At 36.9% G+C, this 17,524-nt stretch overlaps 1 protein-coding gene across 1 annotated transcript in view; it reads right to left on the reverse strand.

Annotated features, from left to right (window-relative positions):
* Window positions 1-17,524, reverse strand: part of ANOS1 (anosmin 1) — a 124,590-nt gene that overhangs the window by 83,836 nt on the left and 23,230 nt on the right. The window lies entirely within an intron of this gene.

The following is a 17,524-nucleotide window of genomic DNA, read 5'->3' on the forward strand; positions in this document are numbered from 1 at the left end:
ATTGTCATTATTTTGGAAGCCTTATTACATTCAAGAGGAAATATGGCCATTTTGAACATATGCTTGACTGGCCATGCTTTATAAAAACATATACTCTAAAACAAAAATGAAAATCAGGATGGCTCACCAACTGGGTTGCAATCAAAAAAAAAAAAAAAAAGAGTTTGAAAATATTGTGTAATGTTAAAGAAACAAGCAGACAAAAACTTCACAGGAACTATTGTATTTACCAAGATGAGCAGTTTGTTTTACTCATTTCAGAAACTCAAAGAAAGGCAAAAGTCCCAAACAATCTTCTCAGTGTGCCATAGGCTATCATCCCCCCTAGTATAAAAGACACATCTTGTGAAATAGCAAAAATAAGAACAGATACAGAGAGAAAAAATTAAATCTGCACTTAGAACCAACTAAAAATCAAAGTTTTCAAACAAAAATTCTTCCCTTCTGAGGAGAAAAGGATGGCTCTACTTATCTGAATGAAATATTGGACTCAGGGAAAGGCAGTTAAATTTTTTCAGGGTAGTGACACTACAGAATGGAAGCTGAAAGATGAGTTGAGATGATGTGTAGGACATCTGCAAGCAGAAAATGCCAAATGTTTGTGCTTCTTTTCTTCCTTTTCACAGCAACTCTAATGATCAAAGGCACATGCTTGTAAATGCTAGCAAAGTCATGACAAAGGTTAAGACTAATCCCCATACTTGAAGAATCAAAAGATTCTCCAAATACACAGCCCTTTAAAATTAGAATTTAAGCAAGTGGAAATTAGAAAGCAGGACAAATTAGCATATTTGACAATTGTGCATTTCTACTCATGCTTGTTCACATAGATAACACAGCAGAAATACAAGGGAAAATGTTCTATCTCACCCAGACACCAGAGACACAAGTTTCAACTTTATGTTATTTGTTAAAAACTCAGATATGGGACAAGACAACCAGACTTGAAATACAAATTCTGTATAAAACCTGATATTTGGTAAAAACACCTACCATAAACCAGTCACAAAGAATGAATTGTATAAGTATGTATTATCCCAGCTGTAGCCTGCAACTTCCAAATAAAAAAATTGTGAGTTTGAAGCCCACGTGCAAAATCTTCAATTGGAATAATGTAATTGCTGGAGGAAGATTTTGTATGACTGCAGTTTCTTGAGTTTCACCAAAATTTTGCCCGGATACAAAGTAAGGAAAGACCCAGGAAATTGCTGCGTTGCATTTATTTGCTGGGAGGTGGGACCAAGCAAAGGTCTCTGGATTCAGGTCTCAACAAAAGCCTCCTGGGCCAGGTATTGAATGTCACTGCCAATGTCAATTCACTTGCTTCAGTAAGAATAAAAATTACTTATTTGCAAATAAATATCTAAATACATATGTACTGCATTGACTGCATTAGAAATCTCAGGCATTAAATGGAGAAGTTCAGAGCATACAAACTTGTGAAAAAAGCAGGGAAAGTTTCACTGCTTTCAGTAAAAGTCAAGAACTATGGTATCAGAACAGATTTAGATAATTAGCATCTTGAAAACATATCACATTATGATATGTTTTCCTTATCATTGCATTATCAGATCTAGGAATATCTGAAAATTCTGATATTCCACATAAAGGCTGACTAAGGAGGTCAGGCTGGTTCATCTACACTTGGACTAAAACTCTGGGTTGTTTCACAATTTTCTTTCAAACAGATTTCCAACACATTTTTATAATTTCTTTCTCTATAAATCAAGTATCTTGCATGTCCTAATGTTGCTAATGGATTTTTTTGCCCAAGAAAAAAAATAAAAAAAAAAAAAAAAAAAAAAAAAAGAACCTGTTAAGATTCTTCTAAAGAAAAGAATAAATCCACTGAATGTTGTCTCTTAATGTGTTTTCCCTTAAATTAGTGTTAGAGAATGCTGGAGGGGAATAGCGCTGTGTCCCACTCATTCCTTGTTTTTCTTTGTGGGAGCATGCTATTGTACAATAAAAATGTCTTTTCAGTAATTTGTCATCTGCTTTGAAATCATTCCTTTCAATATAACCTTTTGTTAAGATCAAGCAAGAGAACACATCTCTTTCTGCAGAAAGGCACAAATTAAATTTCTAGTACACACTGGGTGGATGAGTTCTACTGCCAAATTTTATTTCATTAACATTAACACAGTTGAAAAATGACGTTTGACTAACTTATATCATACCTTGTATAAAAGTCTGAGTTAGTACATATTATCACGTTGGTACTCTCATGCTTAAACTCAGAACCACAAGCTCCTCCTAAAACTGGTATAATTTGACAAATGTTAAACTTCATACTTTTACAAAATTATTTCTGCCTATTCACTTTGTGTATATATATGTACTGAAGAGGAGAAAGCAAATAGAGCATATTTTGACTTAGAATCTAAAATCATGTCTTCTTTTCACCTACTCCAATGTTCCCTGTGAAGTGGCAGCACTATCATAAACCTTACTTCCAAACAATTTCACATTATTGGAAGTCCTACATAGACACTGCAAGCTTGGACTTTTATGACTGCCCTACCACCCATATTTCACAAGTTTGAAGAAAGTTTAGAAACCTACTTCTTTACAGAAAAATGTTCCTCTGCTTTTAGTGGCCAGATATTTCAACTACTTCTCATGTCCCAGTATGCAGAGACCATGCTGCTAATGCCTACACTTGTGCATATAAATCTCTAATCTGTCAATCCAGTTGCCTGTGAATAGTCTATTTAGGTTGGGTTTAAAGCAGTGGGAAGTCGACCTACACGAGAGAGTTCCCTTGTAAAATGACCGGAGGTCAGTGTTATTATCTCTGTGGGCTACCAATGGTGCATTTGTTCCACCCTGTGTATGAGTCATTCATTTATAATAAGCTCCACAGCGCTTTGAAAGCGCTGGGAGGGATGGGTACAGAAGCTTATCTTCTGTCAATTGGCTGAAGCATAAGACGACTCCAAAAAGAGATGTCCTCAGTATTTAACTGCTCAGCTAGAAGATGATTTAACTTTGTTATAAATAAATTAGAGACTTTACACCCAAATCCCAGTAGAAGCATGCTGTAATCCCACCTTCTATTCAGACTGCCACTTAGCCATATACTTCCCTTGCTTTTGAAGTTTTCATTGTTTATAAGTACCTGCTGAAGATGTATAGTCAGTAGCAACTTCCCATTAAAAGCAAAAATAGCTACTAAAGCCAGTTTAAGCAATTAAAGTACAACTACATTATCCAGATGTAATCTAGATCCAATAATTTATCTTTCAAACATAGAATTTAAATAATGCAAATTAAACAAGCTCAGTATTCAACTCAAAATCAGTTACACAAAGATTTAGGTTCTAAATTTCCAGATGCAAAACCCCCATATGGTTTCAACAGAGTAGAACATTTCTCTTTTATAGGCTTCTTGAGGGAGTGAGAGAGGAAGGTGAAAGAAAAACACAATAAAACAAAACCATTTCTGCATTTCTGCAATCACTGACATTTGTGAATGGCTGTGGGATTCATGTAAAAAAATATTGTCCTATTCAACATAGTTGTAAAACATATTTTACACATAGCCATATATATATAATTTAATACAAAATTGTCATTTAAATGTTTTATGCACTCTTCTGATGAGGCACTCTTGTTAGTCTTGGAATTCCTTCCACAATTTAGCTGTTACAGGTTTTTTCCTAACTTATTCCATCTCTCTGAGGTCTCTCCTTAAAAGGCTATCTACCTGTTATCTTTATAAGATGTGGCATGTTTAGATAGTGAACTACAGAATCAAGGAGAAGTTAGTTAAACCTTTCTTAATACAAGAGACAAAGGTGTCAAGACACATAAATTTCTGTGGCTTTGTCTTGAAAAGATACAGAGCAATACAACTTGTCAGCTTGACAATTCTTCCAGTCTTTGTTTACTGTTCTTGCAACATTCACAGAAAATGAGATCACCAATCAGACAAGGTCAGAATATCATGCTATCCAAATGCTGGATAAAATATAACACTGAGCATGCAAAGTGAACGTCACACATCATTACAGAGAGCTCAGATTACTGTAAGCACACAGTACCATGCTTCAGTAGTAGTTGGATTTAATGCAACATCTACCACTTTGACAGACCACTCCAAAATAACTACACATATAATTCATTTAAATAAAAAATATTTTTATTTCCTTTAATAGCATTATGGAGCCATGAACAAAATGCATAATCATTTTCTGAGTATCCATCTTTTCCACTTTGCAATAAATTTCTAAAACTTATTAATGTCCTTTACTTGTTAGGGGATGCCTGCTTTCAACTCAAGTACCAAATGTGGAGTCATTTGCAAAGTTGAAACAGTAGAATACAAACAAGGGACAGAAAGGTCAAAACAGGCCTGACATCTTTACAGACATGTCTTCTCACTGACAGATTTCCCAAAACACACTGTGCTTCTTGTTAAGCAAGTGTCACCAGTTTCTTTATTGTCTTCTTCCAAGGTGTTAAACAGCTCTGTACTGTTTGATAACCTGTCATCACCCAACAAATGTTAGCAATAAAGAAAAAATGCACTAGCTTTCCATGACAGCATAATAAAACATACTCAAGAGCTTTTCCCTAAACTCACTGTCTGATAAAAGTAAAATAAAAATTACAACTATATTGAGGGTTTTCAGCCTTTCTCCAGGGGAAAAAACCCAACAAACCAAACAAGAATGTACTTAAAATGTCACGCCAGTCTAACTGATCAATTGAGCTTCTGTGCAAACAAAAAATACACTTGCTACACACACAATTGTTTGAATTGCACTGACCTACCCAGAAAACTGACAACTGTGGGGGTAAAAAAAATTTCAAATTATTACAGTATGGCACTTAGTTTCTTTCTTCCTTCAATTCCACGGTGAACTTATTTTTTTTTTAATAAAATTAAAACAACAACTCATTTTTCTAAGAAGAGAAAGGTGTGGTAGGCAGATGGCAGAGGTGCAAAAAGCCTCCACTAGGATCCTGTTGGCAAGGCAGGAATGATCCCTGACATTTGTTGGTAAAGATGCAAGTATGTGATCTGCCTACACTACTATGCTGCCTGTTCATTGCTCTTTCATCACCCTGCTGTGCCCTTTTTTTTTTTTTAACAGAGTACCAAGAATGTATTTTAAAAATTTTATTTAATCTGCCAAAAGTAATCGTTTAAATAGCCATAAAGTGCACTTACAAGTCACTAACCCTTTTAAATCAGGATCACATCTGACAACTTTCCTACCATAGAACCACTAAAAAAGGAGGAAGAAAAGCTGAATTTCTAATTAATTCAATCTTCCCCTATTAGTGATTAAAAGCATCCATGTATATGAATAGTGTTTGTAAATCTGTTTTGCTGTTGCTGTTTTCAGGATAAAATCTTTAAAGTACTGCCTATAGATACACGAATTTCCTTACAATAACTAAATAACTACTTTCAAGTATATTATGAAGTAAATTTGCATAATATTGGACCCCAGGAATAATGAGGACAAATAAGCCTCTCCCTGAAGATGATGATGACCTACTTATTTGCCATTTAAGGAATTAAAGTCCTCAATCTGCAATATTTTCAAACACTTATTAAATTGAGAAAGCATAAAAATCTGATGATTTCCCCTATAGATGGATATTGCTTTGAATGAAGTGCATCTTGTGATTTTTTGCACCACTATTATAATTTAACAAAAAATGTACTTCCACAATAAAGCTACACCAATTTCGTTTTCCTGGTTTCAGTTTATTTAATGGGATGGGTAGAAATTGAAAGGAAAAAGTAAGGGGAGAAAACTACCAGCTAAATATCTTTCTTTAAAAAAAAATAAAAACACTCATTTGTTATTCAAATATGTTATTTAACTATAGATTAATTTTAAATTATTCAGTTATTATACAGAAAGATTTAATTCATCTTTTGAAGAAAACAAGCAATTAAAAGGGGATTATTTTCTGTATCACGGCCCAATCAAAAACATAGGTTACAATTATCATAGGAGTTGTATTTTACACAAACTGAAACATGACTTTGGATGAGGAAACTGTACACCAGGAGAAGCTGAACTCTAAAGAAACACAATACTTCTGTCATGCAGATATCTTCAATGATAAATAGGAAAGGAAAACAGAACACTGAATAATATATGAGCAGAATAGATCAGCAGTGGAATGATGTTTAAGAGTTTCTCTGAAAAAACAACGTTTCTTTAAGAAACATTTGCTGAGCCAGGCTTGCTGAGATAGATTTGGTCGTGTCTTCAATGATTTAAATGGTTACTCATCAGCTCTATTGTCTCAGTGCTTCTTTACAGATACAAATCCTAATATTTAAAAAATCTCAACCAAAAACCTGCAATTGCCTCCCTTGCTCCTGGCCCTTTAGGAGCTTTAGACCTGCCTCCTGGTGAGTGAATAATGATATATTCAGATATCACTCAACAATATGGTCCAGAACCAAACCAAAGTTAACAAGTGTAGCCAGACTGGGCTCCGCCTGCTGGGTCTGACCATAGCTCCCATAAGCATTCCTGGACCAGGCCAAGGATGTGTTTGGTGCTCTGCATTGTGTTCTCAGGCCAAACTGAAAAAATTCCACATCTCGGAAAAGGGCACATAAGAATACATATAATGTTAAAGCCTAATTTAACTGGACAAAAGTTGAGAAAAAATTATGAAGTGGTAACTACCATTTAACCAATATTTTGTTGTTTACTAGGGCTAACAAGGTGGCCATATTTATGTAAAAAAAAAATTAAGTCTATTTCCCGCCTGAGGGTGCTCAAAGTTCAGTGAGCAGCAATGCAGCTAAATGTTTACTATAAACCAAAAAAATGAAAATATTTCATTCTTTATATGAAAATACTTCAAAATTTGATTCTTCATTCCTACCTCTGAAAAAATTCTACTGTTTTTAGAGCGTGCAGTTCAAATCCCAAGTGCTGTAACTCAGTTTTCTTTTCCTGTTCACACCCTGATTTATTGTGGATTTTGAAATTTAATGGATTTTAGATATAACAATATCACGCCTATGGGAAAAATAAACATAGTCAGCTGTATTCTTTATTCAAAGTCAGGGGCTGGAAACTCCAACATTCTTTGGAATGGGTTCTTTGGAACCCATGGGTTTTACAACTTAAAGCAAACAGAATATTAGATATATTGGGGAAAAGGTCCTTGTTTATAACTCAGTCTTCTGGTTCACATTTCACAGGAAAAAAATTCCTTTACATATTTAAACAGAGCAATCCTCTAATTTCTACTTCCACATCTTCCATATGGATTAAATGCATATGTCAGCATTCAATAAATATGGCTATGAATTTCCCTTTCACTTTACACCCCAAGTAACTGGTCACTCATTTAAAATGAGGATGCAAACCAATTGTAAATTAGACTGCAGGAAGTTTCCTTTAGAACCATTGCAGACTTAGAAAGTTCATGGTATCAGAAAAAAGGCCCAAATATTTTCCTGTCACTATCTCCATATTGGGACTTTTATCTGTACAGTTACATGCTGTACAGAGAAAAGTGTACACTGTGCACTTAAATTCTTCAAGCAATGAAATAGCTAAAAATATTTGATATGACTAAGATCAGAATGTATGCTTGTAATCCATATAGCAGATGTGAATATTATGGAAGAACTGTCAGAACTAATTACCTTTTTGGTCCGTTCACCTGAGACTATACCCTGAATTGACTTTAGGCAGAACTTTTTAGGGAAACTCAATAAGAAGATCTACTTAAAATTCATAGCACAAAACCAGCTCTTTAACACTGCACCCTTTCAGCAGCATTTTTGTCTGTTGTGCACAGAGAGTTATTCTAATATACAGCCAGTGCTAAATGGCAATTAACTCTTCAGCATCTGATTAAATATCAAAGTGTTACAAAATAAAACCTGCAATTTCTGTTTAAGGACAGACCATGCCTATGTGCTCAGACAGCTTTCCAATTCTTTGCAGGCACTCAAAAGTAGAAAAGAGTCATCGCTCTCACTTCCAGCTTAATGCTTTCCTTACACTTCAATGAATATGTGGAGAAAAGGGCACTTGCATCCCTGCCTGCCTCAAAAGATAGTTGCCTCCCTCTCAGCACAGTAACTCCATCTACCTAAGCACACTTTTATATCTCCTTCAATATTAGAGTAATGGAGAAACTCCAAGGGAGGTCACTTGAAAAAGCACAATCTTAACTTTTAGATGGGTATAAAGCTTGTTGAAAGTCAGTATTCCTTACTTCAGTGGGTTTTGAATAATGCCCTGGGTCTAGTCAAGCACAACTCTTTTTGAAGTCACAGTTAAGATGCAGACATATGTCCCTTTCCAATGGCTTGAATGTATTTTATTACTACATTAAAGGTCAATGCAAGTACATTTTGTCTTTGTCACTTAACTAGAGCTGTATTTGATCTAACTCTGCAATTGTCTCCCACAAGAGGAGAAAAGGACCATACTTTTGAACAGACTATCACAGCCTGTTTTGCACTACAAATTAATCAGGTTAATGGAATGTAGTAAGATAAAACTAAGATTCTTGTCTGCAAATTTATAAATTTTGTACAGATTCTCTGACTTGTTTAAGCTATTAACATTTCCTAATAGCAAATCAGGCAGCTGAGCTTTGGGAGCTAAGAATGTATTTGGGAAATCAAGATCTCAAATACATTTTCATGTCACATATTTCCCTCTGCATATAGCATGCAAAGTTAGTGAAAGATGAGAAAAAAATACGTACAAGATTTCAGTGAAATTAGTGGTGAGAGACCTGGTAAAACTGAAGATTTTGGAAGATAAATCTGTTACTTGTTTTCAAGAAGATTTACTGCTAATTCTCCTTAATCTCAGTAGTAGCGTCTGTCTTTACTGTCTGACCAGTGTTACTCCAATGATAATTATCCTTCTGCTAGATGTTACTTAATCATCTGCTTTTTAGATGACAAAAATTTACAGTTGATTAGACTGAATAGCTGCATTGGTATTTCAAAAGTTTCTAAGAAGGGATTATTTTTGTGCTCAAATACCTCTAAATAAAGGATTCTGCAGTCTGAATGACCTTGGATTTTGAAGAGTGTTCACTGAAGCAGATAAAGCTAAGTTAAAGAAGCATTTAGTGCTTCAGCATGCCAGCTTCAATAATATATGTTGTGTTTATATGTGAACACCCCCATGGACACATTTCTCCCTTTAGCTGTAGTGTATGTCTCTATTTACCACAGCATATGCAGATTTAAAGTCTAAAGCTAGCCCTTGCTTTTCTGAGAACAGACCTGAGACTGCTATGCTATTAATCTCAAAGCCAGTGTTGGCACAATTCAGTCATTAATGACAATTTTGTGTCTTTTCTCTGTGAAAGAGGGTTACTTAATCTTCAGCTGGTAATGCTCAGCATTGGCTCGGTTTGCTCAGTATTCAGGAGTTCTATTTTCAAACAGCACAGCAATCAGAGTTGATTATCTCCTTAGAACAGATACAACTGGCCAAAAGAACAAGCTCCAAAGAACCAAATTTTTCTGTAAAGCCATATTGAAGATCAATGAGAACATCAGCATTCCTTATCAACAAAACCTGGGCTATAGGGACATAAAACCAATCTGATCTTTCCTCCCTATCCCTCATAAGTACTCAGGCAGTTGTAATAATCTTTTAAAAAGGGAAAGAAGAAACTTGATTCTAACCACTTTTACTAGAGACAGAAAGTTATCAGCAGCATCATTCAGAGTCAAGACCAAGCAAAACATCTTCCATAAAGTCATGAGGTCTGTTCTTCCAATACAAAAAAATTTAAGATGCACCAAACAGCAAGCAGCAAGAGCTGAGAAGCCAAAACTAGTGTTCTGAAAAGGATGTATCCTTTAGGTTGCACAGTATCACACAAAAACAAGTAAAAGGGCTTAAGTTTTTTGTTGTTTTTTTTTTTTTTTTTCTCTAGCAGTACGTTATTCCAGACCTACAGGTATACTTATCTATTGAGAATCCAGCTGGTAACACACATGTTAGACTGGAAAGATGACTGATGTGATCCAATATAGCAACTGCAAAGATTATGAACTTACTTCGTGTTCACTTATTTCATGTTCTAACACAACTGTTTTTTCAATGGCCCAAAATATAAAACTTGATATTTACAAATACAAGCAATACATTACAGAGTACTGCAAATGTTTGGATTTCTGTTCTGTTTATTTGCCAGTTCTCAAGGCCCTTAGGAACAAAGGGATTCCTGCAATCACAACACACTTATACACTAATGCTTTAAACACAAACACTGAAACACAAAGCTCCTTCTTTATTTTGCCAAAAACAAATATCTAGAAACTTCTGTCACCCTATTTATTAGCTAGTTGAACTTTAATCATCTAACCACTATGGTTCTCTCAGTATCCTTTTTATAGATAAATATTAAAAAAAAAATCAAATAATCCATGAGAATGCAAACAGTAAGTATCACATCTTATTTCTTATATGCTCATTACTTTTTATCTATTTAGCAGAACAATAATCTGATCAATTCTTATGAACTCCAATTCTATTAAATGGCTTTACCTTAGATTTTACTAGATGAAAGAAAAAACAATCTGTCTAGCTGATCAAGAAATAAATTTTTATTCATCCCATCTTTTTAGAGAAAAAAACATTATCTCACTCTTTTATGGGTGTCACTTAAATCACAGTACCACTATTCCTGCTAACCTTTACAAAGCTTTCCCTATCCTGCTCTAGCTTTATTGTGTAAATAACAGTGGCTCAACACACTTTCCAGCAGAGATGTGGGTTTCCTGGCTAAGAAACCTAGAATGTTTCAGCTACTTCAGGCTAATGATCTCTCAAATGCACACTAATATGTTTGATAGAAGTCTCTCAGCATGTGTGCACAGAATGCTTAACATAAGAATAACACTACTGTGGGCAGGGCAAATCGCTGACACCATTTCAGACTGAGTTAGATGCTGGAGGCACAAATTAAAACTGTGAGCTTTCATTTCAGTGGGCTTTGACAGATGGAAGACTGCATCAAATCTCTAATTGTTTAAACCATTAACTCATCTTTCCACCTGCATTATCTCAGGAAAGAGCTCTGCTGGAAGCCTGAAACAATTGTTCAAATACAGAATTCAGGAGTGTATATTATTCTAAACAGAAAGTAAACTGTCTTTTTGAGATAGTCTAACGGTATGTTTATTTGGCTGCAGTATTAGTAAACTGTTTGTCTTTATTTTCACATTTTCCTCTCAGTTCTGAAAACTCATGAAATAGCCTTTCAGCCTTCTCACAGAATCAATCAATCAGGGACCACTGCCTTGGCCACTGGGAACAAGAAAGTTGCATTGCAATTCACAGTGTGTTACGATGATCCCCATTTATCTCCAGTCCTTGTAAATGCCACAGCACATGCAGCTCTAAATTATGCCTGCTGGTCTCTTGACTTTCAGCTGCCTACAAAAACAACCAAAACCCTTGTGTAAGGAGCTGTAAAAAAAAATAAATTATGTCTACTTCACAAACTCTTGAAATGCCTTTCCCAGTCATTTCATCCCCCTTGCCCCAAACCTTAGGTCGAAAATACGTTTTTCACTAAGCCAGCATCAATGCAGGGCTCTGCCCTTTCATATTACTCTCAGCAGCAAGCAGCTCTGTTGTTTTTATAGGGAAGCACCTGTTAAATGCTCAGCACTTCCAACTACTTGAGAAGAACAGGCTTGGAAATGTGGAGCTCACACTGTAAAAACAAACCAGGAAAATGGAGCAGGGACAGCAAAAGCTGTGCATTTACATCCAATTTAGCAAGAATGGCCACTGGAAGGCAATGGGATTCTAAGGACAGAAGATTTGCAAATGGCAGCAGGAATAAGTAATTCAGGACTTAGAAAGCATAAGTAGAAAATAAGAAGAATACATTGGGCCAAGAATTTCATTCAAGGGCTGGAGCATCTGCCATATACAGAGAAGTGCAAATATCTGGGACTGATGAGCCTGGAGAAAAGGTTTAGAGGGATCTTACTTATGTTTATAAATATCAATTGAGACGCAATGGAAAGGAGGTAGCCAGGCTCTTCTCTGTCATGCCTATGGACTAAACAAGAGGCCATAAGCACGAAGCAAAAAACAAAAAATACAGAAACTCTTTTTCTATGTAGGCATTCAAACACCAAAGTAGGCTGCCAAGAGAGGTTGTCGTATTTACATATGGAGACACTCAAATTCCAACTGGATTTGGTTCTGGACAACCTGCTCTAGTCGACCATTCATTAAAAGATGAAAAAGAGACAAAATATCACATAAAAATTTTTAGAGGCTAACTTAAGGAGAGGCAAAAAACCTCAACTCAGAAATTATGTAAAGATGTGAAATTATGTAAAATCCAAGAGTGAAGGTCAAGTCAATTAAGGAATTCAAAACACAACATAGAACAGTTTATTATTATTATATATAACTTCTAATGCAAAGTTGTTACCGTTGAAGTATTTAAGTCAGCCTTACAGATTATTTTCTTAGGCCAGGTTTTGATAGTATTTCATATATGAAGTAGTTCTTAATCCACATATAGCAGTTAGGGAAAGATTGATCCGCAAATTTAATGGCTATTGTAATGCTTTAACCAAGTTAGTTAATCAGTGATATGAAGGTTAGAGGCAGCCTAGGATGCAATGTTCATGCACTAGTGAAGTTTACAGTCCTGAGGGATATGGGTCAGGTAAAGAATAAGGTCAGGACCTAAAATATTAAGAAAGTAAACTTCCAGCTCTTAAAGATGTTAGTCAACAGGCCTCCCTGGGAAACTGCTCTAAAGGACACAGGAAAAGAGCTGGCAGATCTTTAAAGACATGTTCCATACAGCAAAAGAATACTCAATCCCCAAGTGTAAAAAATGAAGAAAGGAAAGCAAGAGACCTGCAGAGATGAGTGGAGACCTTCTGATCAAGCTAAAGGACAAGAAGGAAATGCACAGGCAGTGGAAGTATGGAGACCAGTCCTGGCAAGAATATAAGGACGTGGTCAAACATGGTTAGGGAGAAGGCTAAGGTATTCAACATTTTTCCTCTCAGACTTCAGAGGCAACTCTTTTTCCCCCACACCTCCCGAGTGGATGGGCTGCAAGAGAGGGACTGGAAGAAGCACCTCTTCCAGTAGTAAAGCGGACTGACTACCTGTGCTAGAAATGAGTTGAATTATGTTTTAGATGAAGTATATAAACTAAATACACTACTTCATCCTGTATATAACCTGTATCTCATAATGCTTTAAAATAATCACTTAGGTAACTCAGAGTTTGATACATCAGAACAAATACAATTACTTGGAGGGAAAATGGAGGAATAAGCCCATAATAGGTTATATTTGCCTACCTACAGACATAACCAATGTAAAAATATTATTTAAAGACAGTCTGAAGATTACAGGCATAAATACATTTTTTGCAATATTTTGCCAATCACTTGGCTGTGATGGAAGACTTTAGGCCAGATGCATAAAAAACTAGATCCATCAGTTTCCAGCTTTAATTGTCTTTCCCCAGCCAGACAACAACCTGTGCAGAGGTTCTATTTTCAATTCCTGTGCTGAACCAGTTGCTGGCAAGAGGAACTGGGGTTTTATGTAGTTTTGTAAGTGCAAAAAAAGAAGGGAGTGTCTGTTTGTCCAGTTCTCTCCCCAGATATGCTTTTTACCCCTGTGGTGTCTAGGAATAAGCCGACTGATATCCAGGTACTTGTCCAACAACTTTCTTTAGGAAATAGTGAGCCCAGCTCAATCCAGCCCACTTTCTTTTTCAGTCGCTCCATGTTGCAGTTCTACTTCCTCATGCTTTTGCTTATGAGTCCAGTTTTGCATTACTCAGCAAGTCTGACAGGCGGCCAGCAATCTACTGGTAAAGTAAAATAAATGCTATATTTTAACTTTCCTTACCTAGACCAAATATGAATGGACCCTCAGTACATGAACAATTCTACACCAAGTAGTATCAGCCCTAATGAATGTGTCATGCTAGTGGAAACATTTATGTGGCCCCTGGGAACGTGGAGGGCTGATGAGTATATGTGAAATGCCCCTAACACAGACACAGTTTGAATCCATTCCCCTTGTCTTGAAATGGCAACAGGGCCACAGCTATGGGCAGACCTTGTTATGGGTAGGACCTGACTGGACACAGCATTCCAGATGTGGTCTCAGCAGGGCTGAGCAGGGGGCAGGATCACCTCCCTGCTGACAATGCTCTTCCTAATGCCCCCCAGGATCCCACTGACCTTCTTGGCCCTCAGGGCACACTGCTGGCTCATGGACAGATGGTTGTCCACCAGCACCCCCAGATCCTTCTCCCCAGAGCTGCTCTCCAGCAGGTCAGCCCCAGGCTGTCCTGGCACAGAGGGTTGTTTTTGCCCAGGTGCAGGACCCTGCCTTTGCTGAATTTCACACAGCTCTTCCCTGCCCATCTCTCCAGCCTGTCGAGGCCCTTCTGAGGGCTGCCCAGCACTCTGGGCTATCGGCCACTCCTCCCAGCTTTGTGTTGTCACTGAACTTGCTGAGGAGGCATCTGCCCTCTCATCCAAATCACTGATGAACAAGAGAAACAATACTGGACTCATTATTGAACCCTGGGAGATACCACAAATGACAGGCCCCAGCCAGACCCTGTGCCTCATTACATCCCCTCTGCAGTTTGCCAGCCAGTCAGTTCTCAATCCATCCAGTCCTTCCTTCCTGAGTTTGTTTATGAGTATATTGCAAGAAAATGTCAAAAGTCTTGCTGAAATTGAGCTAGAAAATATCCACTGCATTTCCCCCTCCACCCAGGTAAATTGTTTCATTGTTGAAGGCCATCAGGCTGGTCAAGGACTATTCCTGATAATCTACTTGTCATCCATGTGGGGATGGACTTCAGAGTGAGGCACTCCACCACTTTTCCAGGGATTGAGATGAGGCTGACTGGTGGCTAAGTTCCCCAAATCTTCCTTCTTGCCTCTTCTGAAGGCTGGGGTGAAATTTGTTTTCTTCCAGTCCTCAGGCACTTCCCCTGATTGCCATAACATTTCAAAGGTGATTGTGCTTGGCCTACTTATGGTGTTCACCAAGTCTCTCAGCACTGGTGGGTGCATCCTATCAGAGCCCATGGAATCATGGAAGTTAAGGGTTCTCTAACCCAATCCTTCCAAACCAAGGGAAAACTTTCCAACAAACACTCCTTTACCCAGATCTCCTTTGTCAAAGATTCCTGAAGGCTGGTCTTGTCAATGAAGACTGATGCAACAAAGGTGTTCTCCTTGTCCTCTGTTACCAGTGCCCATTCCATTAATTCCAGATGTGTCTTGGCCTTCTTTGCCTCCTTTCTACTCACTCTGACAACCTCTCTATATTCATTCTAAGTGGCCTGACCCTGCTTCCATCTCCTGTGTATTTCCTACTTACACTGGAGAAATGACACGAGTTCTTTATTCATCCACACAGGTCTCTTGCCCACTTTGCCTACTTTCTTGCTTGCTGAGATCCATCATTCTTGAGCTTCACAGAAGTGATCCTTAAGATCAATGAGCTCTCCAGGGCCCCTCTTCCCCACAGGATCTGTTCCCACAGGATTCTTCCAAGAAGACCCCAAAAAAGGACAAAGCTTGCTCTCCCGAAGTCCGTGCTTACTGTCTTACTTGCTGCCCTGCCTCCTTTTTGCCCAATACTGAATTCCACAATCTCACTGTCACTGGAGCAAAGGCTGCCCCCAACCTTTATCTCTCCAACAAGGCCTTCCGTGTTAGTTGTAGTAAGATTGAGCAGCACACCATTCCTTGTGGAATCTTCCAATACCTGTCATAGTCATACACAAACCTCCTCCGCCAAGGTGCTGAGAAGTAAAAGGAATTTGCATTTTTAAAAGATAACTGAATTCCCTGCATCACTTTGAAAATTTTAGTTAGCTAAAGCATTTTTTAACTTTGCATTGCAAAACACAGAAAATCAAAGCCATGCTGAAAAGATAACATCATGCTTAAGTTTAGCTCTGCTAACAATTTGGCCAAGTTTACATTTATTTATTTTCTAAATATGGCAAAACTGCTTTCTTAAGGAAAATCTATTACCTTCCTAAGAAAGAATGAAAAACATAGGGTAACATGACTGCAAAGCACATTTTAAGTAATTTAAAACTTAAACTATCATTGTTTTGTAATACAATATAATATTAGTTTGTAGCATTTATACACTGATTTCAAGACACTGATTCAATTTTAAGGTAAAATTCATGTCAGTTTATATACACCTTATGTGGATTCTATAAACTTGGGAGTGACTCAGAGAGATAGTCTTATAATCTCTGCCCTGCTGCAAAACCTGGATTACTTTTCTTGTATGATTCCTTCTTTGTTAGGGAGACACAAACCATTGGAAAACCTTTTTGATTACTTACCACAGTAGACTTTGCAACTAAATTCTTAAAAAAATGTATCAGGATCACAGTGGAAAAAGGCCTTCATACTTTTCTGCAAAGGTAATTCAGTTATCATGAAATAAGTACTTTGCACATCTGTTTGGGGTTTTCAAGAAGAATTTTAAGGATAAGATTTCATTGCAGAAGTGAAATCCTTAGCAGTGTGGCACAACTAACAGGAAATGTTCCATTCCATTATTTTCTTATATTGACACTGTTATACTCTGGATTTTAATACTGATAAAAGCAATCAACTTTGTTTTATTTATCTGCAACAGAACAGGCAAAAAATCGGCCCATCTCCAATCCCTTTTATGTCAAAAGAAGCTAGATCAGTGAATGTATAATCCCATTCTTTAAATGTACACAAGAAATCAACATGTCTTAAAATCAAGGGTTAGCATCAGCATTTAACATCGATTGCATTATTGAAACAATACAGAACAATGCTACTTAGATTTAACTCCATTTTCAGTACAACCTTCATGACTAAAAAGGCCTAAATTATTATAGAAACACATTTTTAGGATGTTTAGGCAAATTTCCAATGAATGCAGCTTCCATGAGATTTATGAACAGTCAGCAACAAATGTGCAATTCCACTTGAGCTAAACCCACTAAAGCTCACAAATTGCTGTTGCTTCCATCCAGGCACCATAAAAAGACCCTTGTACAGGAGAATCAGTTTACAATTAGCCCACCTACCCTCTAGGATTCCAGGGTTTAAATACTAGAATGGGAAAGAAGCATCAGTAGAGCCACTGGGATTTGTGGCAAGAATACTTTCCAAGAAACTCAGGTTCAAGATAAAAATTAAATACCCAAACTGAATGAAATGTTGAATTTTGAAACCCTGGCACTGTTGGAGGAAGATATTTAAGTTATTGACAATTTTACTCTTTTATAACCAGAAATACTGAAAAAACAACAAATGAGACATTAGTTTCCAGTGTAAACTTTCTTAAAATGACAGAATTATGTTTGTTTAACTATGCTTGATATGTATCCTCCAACATGAGTCCTTTGTCCTGAAAGAGTTAATCACTTGGTTTTAATTTTTGGTATTTTATTACAGGCTGAGGTTTCCAAATAAAATATAAACTGACACTTCTGAAAACAGGCTAAGAAGAAA

This window comes from Lonchura striata, chromosome 2 (assembly GCF_046129695.1).
Source record: "Lonchura striata isolate bLonStr1 chromosome 2, bLonStr1.mat, whole genome shotgun sequence".
Classification (NCBI taxonomy): domain Eukaryota; kingdom Metazoa; phylum Chordata; class Aves; order Passeriformes; family Estrildidae; genus Lonchura; species Lonchura striata.